Genomic DNA, 6,797 nt, shown 5'->3' on the forward strand with positions numbered 1-6,797 from the left:
AGTATTCCATAGTGTATATGTGCCACATCTTCTTTATCCAGTCTTCTATTGAAGGGCTTTTTGGTTGTTTCCATGTCTTGGCCACTGTGAACAGTGCTGCAATGAACATGGGGCTACATGTGTCTTCACGTATCAATGTTTCTGAGGTTTTGGGGTATATACCCAGTAGAGGGATTGCTGGGTCATAAGGTAGTTCTATTTGCAGTTTTTTGAGGAACCACCATACTTTCCTCCATAATGGTTGTACTACTTTACAGTCCCACCAACAGTGAATGAGGGTTCCCTTTTCTCCACAGCCTCTCCAACATTTGCTATTACCCGTCTTGTTGATAATAGCTAATCTAACAGGGGTGAGGTGGTATGTCATTGTAGTTTTGATTTGCATTTCTCTAATAACTAATGAAGCTGAGCATCTTTTCATATATCTGTTGGCCATTTGTATCTCTTCCTGGGAGAAGTGTCTGTTCATGTCCTCTTCCCATTTTTTTATTGGATTGTTTGTTTGTTTGTTGAGTTTTATGAGTTCTTTGTAAATTTTGGATATTAGGCCTTTATCTGAGCTGTTGTTTGAAAATATCATTTCCCATTTTGTTGGCTGTCTGTTTATTTTGATATCAGTTTCTCTTGCTGAGCAAAAACTTTTTATTCTGATATAGTCCCATTCATTTATCTTTGCCTTCACTTCTCTTGCCATTGGAGTCAAGTTCATAAAATGTTCTTTAAAACCCAGGTCCATGCCAAATCCCAATTCTTAAAAGTTTATTTTCCCTTAACTGCATTCACTATATTCAATCCTTCCCTAATGGCATTCAACTAAAATAAAAGTAAATTCATCTGTCCACAAAAGAATACTTTACAGATGGCTGTTTCAGGTTAGTTTGAAATTCAGTAGAGAGTCTTCATGACTTGGATGCATGCATAGATAATAACAATCTGCCTGATAATGATTTCATCTCATTTTTGTGGCCTTGTCTTCATTTTATTAGAATGGAAAATGAATATTTTTATTCTTATTAGGAACAGTCATTGATCTGGGGATTCTATTTATGCTAATTTCCGAGTCCACTTGTTGTAGATAGGTAGAGTATGCCTCATTGATTCTCGATACTTATGTATAACCTGGCTAACCTGAATAGAGGGTATTTTAGTGTAAATTCCAGACATGGCAACATTGTCTCAGGTGGAAAAGGGCAGATAAGGACAGAACTGGAAATGGAATGATAAAGAGATTATTTTAATTGTTTAGGTTAGAGCTAAGAAGAGCTCTAATTTGGGGGGTGTTGGGGACTGCTGGTAGAGAAGTCAATGGAGGTCAGGGTTTAGCAGGTGAGGGAGGTCTCAGTGTTAGAGTGCCCTTACCTGTGGGTCTGGGCTGCTAGAAACAGTAGGTTAAACAAGTGATTAAAGCCCTGGCTGGGTCGCTCAACTGGTTAGGGCATCATCTTGACATGCCGAAGCGAGGCTGTGGTTTCGATCCCCAACTGGGGCATATACAAGAAACATCTGAGGACAACATGAATAAGTGAAACAACAAATCAAACCCTTTCTCTCGCCCTAAAAATCAGTCAACCAATAAAAAAATTTAAAGATATGACTAAGCAGTGACAATTTGGAAAGCAGTCTTGAGAAAGAAGAACAAAACCAGAGGCATCTCTTATACAAGGAAAGGACTAAGACCAGTTTCTAAAATCAGGGTACAAATCAGTGTTTGAAGCTCTGCAAGGGTGTCTCGGTATTCCGTGCCAGGTAGTGACCGAGGGCTTCTTTATTCCTTCTGACTTATGAGCCTGGAGTCAGAACCGTGCTCGAGAGCCTGGGGGACTGACCCTGGGGCAGTCTCAGACAGCGCAGCTGGTTGGCTTAGGCAGCGGGGCAGCTCTGAGAGGCAGTGTAGGTCAGACCCCTTAACAAAACAATCTTTTTCTGAACGTGCATCTAGCTTTTTATCTCTGTAATGCTTTAAAATGGCACCTAGCCCTGGCCGGTTGGCTCAGCGGTAGAGCGTCGGCCTGGCATGCGGGGGACCCAGGTTCAATTCCCGGCCAGGGCACATAGGAGAAGCGCCCATTTGCTTCTCCACCCCCACCCCCTCCTTCCTCTCTGTCTTTCTCTTCCCCTTCCGCAGCCAAGGCTCCATTGGAGCAAAGATGGCCCGGGTGCTGGGGATGGCTCCTTGGCCTCTGCCCCAGGTGCTAGTGTGGCTCTGGTCGCGGCAGAGCGATGCCCCAGAGGGGCAGAGCATCGCCCCCTGGTGGGCAGAGCATCATCCCTGGTGGGCATGCGGGGTGGATCCTGGTCGGGCGCATGCGGGAGTCTGTCTGACTGTCTCTCCCCATTTCCAGCTTCAGAAAAAACAAAAAAACAAAAAATAAATAAAATAAAATAAAATGGCACCTAGCAAAGATTTCTTTCGTTGTTAAACGTTGAATTGCATTATCTTAAATTTAAAAAAGGAGCTATCATGGAGGATAAGCTGGCAAGAATATCTTTTCTTTTATTGTGATTCCTTTCTAATGCATTTTCCTGTGGTATTAAATATGAACCTGCAGTAAAATACTTGTTGATCTTCATGTCTGATGCTTCTGAACACCTCGATTCTGCCCTACTGCCCTCCAGAGCTTTCAGCCTCAATTTCTCGCACGTTCAGCAGAGTAGAATTGACACTAAAGCCAGGGAAACACATCTTCTCTCATTTATATTTAGTATTTCTATTCTTAAAGTCAGGGGGAAAAAATGTATGTCAACCAAGCGCGTGCTAGTTTAGTCTTTCTAAGGCACCCACTGAAGTTACTGGTGGATCTATTCTTTTTACCTATTACTACATACACACACGTATGGAGCACACCGGGAAGGGCATTTTAATTTAAAATCTTACTTTGATTTGTCATAGTAATTAGTCTTTAGAGTAAGTCTTATCAAAACTGGTTCTCTTAAATGCAGGCGTTATTGGTATAGAAATGATATACTTCTTACCATTAGGAACGAGGGTTACTATAGGAAGGGGATTGAAGGATGGCTAGTTTGTTATTTTTTTAACGTGTTACACCAAGTTAACATACGCAAACAATTACCCTGGAGAGAATATGGGATCTCTTTATATATCAAACCACTAACACATACATCCCATTTTAAATAAGGTCATTTGAGCAAGACTTTAAAAGAGTTGAATATTTATTGTATTGGTTTCAAGCAAATTTTCTTTTTGCATTATTATCAAGATAATTAGTTTCCCCAGTGAATCAAAATGACTGATGTTTTTATGAGTAAATGATTTTGATAATGTTTGGCTTTATTCAGTATAATCAAACTCTCTAAGTAATGTTTATTTTATATTAAAAATAATTTGAGATTTGTATGTAACCAATTATATATGTAAGTGAAAAGCAAACTAAGAAACAGATAATTTTGCTAATCTCTTGGCTCGCATAAAATTAGAAAAGATTAATGTTGCCAACCACATAGCAACACTTCGCTTCATTATTACATTACACAGAATCGTGAACTTGCAGACCTGAGGTTTTCTTAATTTCAACACATCCTTTTACAGGTCCAGTCCAGGATATTGAAATCCCACCAAGGCTGAGAAAACTGCCCCAAATCAGAACGTTAGTTAATTATCTAATGACATAGAATGAATTAATGAGGAGGTTTTCTTTTAACTAAAGCCCGAAAAATCATTAGATATTATGGTAGACATGTGAGAAGGAGTGAACTTTGTCTTTTTATAGCTGTATACAATCCCTTTTCATTAGAGAACACCATTGTGTAAAATGTGCTAATAAGTAGTTCAGGGGTGATGAAATTTTGAAGTATATGTGGGTAAGGAAGTCAGTGAAGCCTGACCAGGTGGTAGCACAATGGATAGAGCATTGACCTGAGATGCAGAGGAGCCAGGTTCCAAATCCCTAGGTCACCGGCTTTAGCATGGGCTCACCAGCTTGAGCGCAGGGTTGCCGGTTTGAGTGTGGGATCATAGACATGACCCCATGGTCACCGGCTTGAGCCCAAGGTCACTGGCTTGATTACAGGTTGCTGGCTTGAGCAAGGGGTCACTCGCTCTGCTGTAGTTTCTGCCTCCCCCATCAGGCACCTATGAGAAAGCAATTAACAAACAACTCAGGAGCTGTAATGAAGAATCGATGTTTTCATCTCTCCCTTCCTGTCTGTCTGTCCCTTTATATCCTTGTTTCTGGCTCTCTCTCTCTGTCTTTCTCACTAAAAAATAAATAAATAAATAAAAGTAATTAAAGTCAGCCTTAGAAATGCACACACATGTACATAAAATCACTATATATGGGTATATACACACATATGTGCACACATATATGTATGTGTACATATGTATATGTATGTACAGACACACAAAGCGCACGTGTGTGTGTGTGTGTGTGTGTGGTATAGAGGTTAAGTTGCTGTATAAGAGAGACCAGACAGAATTTGTGGGGTTTTTGGGTTTTGTTCCTTTGAATTCAGGCTGATACCAGAAACCTGGTTTAAATCCCTAGTGGCAGGGAAAGCAAGAGCATAACAGAGAGGGAGAGGGTGGGAGTCCACTCTGGCAGTCCAGGGGGACTCTCTGTGCTGAGATGGTGAGAAAGAATTTTAAGAACATGCAATGTTGAGTTTCAAATTTAAGTGTATGCCTTAGAAATCAATCCCGCCACCTACACACACATGCACACAATTATTTTATCAAAAAAACACTTAGACTCGGGAATGAGACATACAAATGTGGTGGCTTGGGTTTCTTTAATTTTCTAATCCAGGAATCTGAAATAGCACAAAGCAGTCTGAGGGCCTGTGCTTTAGAATATACCTGCCTGGCTCTCGTTCTTACTGCGAGCACAGATCCATGGGGACCATTACGACCTTCATCACAGGGGCCCTGTCTCTGCCTTCTGAGTCTGAAAAAAGAAAAATACGTGGAAAAACCAAGTTGTCAGATCCAAGAGGAAATAATCTGGCCACGCCAGGTGACGGGGCTTCGAACTCAACAACTTCGAGTGGACAGTGGCTAACATTGCTGCATTTCTGAAATAGGATTATTTCTGAAATAGAAATTCATGACTCACCTGCAACCTCCAGGACTCTAGAATGGTTGTACAGGTGGGGCAGGGACAGAAGCTGCATCCTAAGGGAGGACTCGGGCATCTCTGAGTGAATTTTATATTCCTGTCTCCCACTATGAGTTAGGAAGATGCATCACTGAATATATATTTTCTGTATAAGTTGAAACAATAGCCTATTTTAAAAACTTCACAGTGCCTTTAATATATATATATATATATATATATATATATATATATATATATATATATATATATATATGAAAATACCTGGACCATTCTGATTTATGTATTCAGTGATTTTTTTAAAGGAAAGGTTGGTGTAAATGACACAAGGCATTGCCCTTACTCAGGAAACTGACTGCACTGCTTGTGCCCAGTGATAAGGGAAAGAGGCAAGAACAAATGGAATACTTAAACATAAATCTGTTGAACTACCCAACAACCTTGAAATCTCATGTTTAGAAGTGTTCTCCTTACTCTTACAGCCCTGCATTCTTCCCTCTGATGAGCCCGTCTCTCTCAGAACTCGTCTCATGCAATGAACCATGTGGTACTGGTTTCAATTTTTACATTTTAATCCATCTAAATATTGTGAAAAACATAGGAGGCATAATTATTTCTATCATTCCTATTAATTATTAATAGGTACAGACTCCCTTTACTCCCCATTCCCTACATGATGATGATGTATCCTTGATCAAAGATAGATTGTTCTTGATCTTCAATGTAAAAATATCTCATGGGGCTCACTTAATTAATGGTTAAATTAAACAACATTTATCTTTGGATGCACACTTAGTGAGTGAAATGACATCAGCCATCCTCAATCAACAAGAATTAATAAGATACAACCATTAAGTATCTTAATTAGAAAACCTCCTAGAAGCAGCTATCATATGAAAGTTGATGCTAACCCAAGAACCCTGGAAAAGCACACAGCATAGTGTAGTAGATAACTTTCACTGAAGGACATCAGATAAAAAGATATTTTTTCTCCTAGATACATGGAAACAGTGATTATTACTTTCTCTTTTTTCCTTTTTTTTTTTTCCCATTTTTCTGAAGCTGGAAACAGGGAGAGACAGTCAGACAGACTCCTGCATGCGCCCCACCAGGATCCACCCAGCACACCCACCAGGGGCGATGCTCTGCCCACCAGGGGGCAATGCTCTGCCCATCCTGGGCGTCGCCATGTTGTGACCAGAGCCACTCTAGCGCCTGAGGCAGAGGCCACAGAGCCATCCCCAGCGCCCGGGCCATCTTTGCTTCAATGGAGCCTTGGCTGCGGGAGGGGAAGAGAGAGACAGAGAGGAAAGCGCGGCGGAGGGGTGGAGAAGCAAATGGGCGCTTCTCCTGTGTGCCCTGGCCGGGAATCGAACCCGGGTCCTCCGCATGCTAGGCCGACGCTCTACCACTGAGCCAACCGGCCAGGGCTACTTTCTCTTTTTTATGTTTTAGTTATTTATCCTTTTTATTGTATTTTTCTCTTTACTAATTTACTAAAGTAGAAATTTTATATATTAACTCCAGTTATCATTTTGCAAGTTATTACTAAAAATTTCCCATTAGTTTTCCCTAATTTTTTTCCCCTTAGGGTCCCATCCAGGATGCCACATTACCTTAAGTTGTTCCTTAGGCTCCTATTGCTCTGACAGTTTCTCAAACTTTCCTCATTTTTGATAACCTGGATATCTGAGCAGTACTGGTCAGATATTTGGAAAATGTCCC

The 6,797-nt window shown here is 40.8% G+C and overlaps 1 non-coding gene across 1 annotated transcript; it reads right to left on the bottom strand.

Moving 5' to 3' along the window:
- Positions 1 to 6,427: 6,427 nt before the first annotated feature.
- TRNAA-AGC (transfer RNA alanine (anticodon AGC)) lies at positions 6,428 to 6,503 on the bottom strand. The gene has a single exon. It is a non-coding gene; the product is annotated as a tRNA-Ala (tRNA).
- Between the last annotated feature and the right edge of the window lie 294 nt (positions 6,504 to 6,797).

Source organism: Saccopteryx bilineata, chromosome 1 (assembly GCF_036850765.1).
Source record: "Saccopteryx bilineata isolate mSacBil1 chromosome 1, mSacBil1_pri_phased_curated, whole genome shotgun sequence".
NCBI classification, from domain to species: Eukaryota; Metazoa; Chordata; class Mammalia; order Chiroptera; family Emballonuridae; genus Saccopteryx; species Saccopteryx bilineata.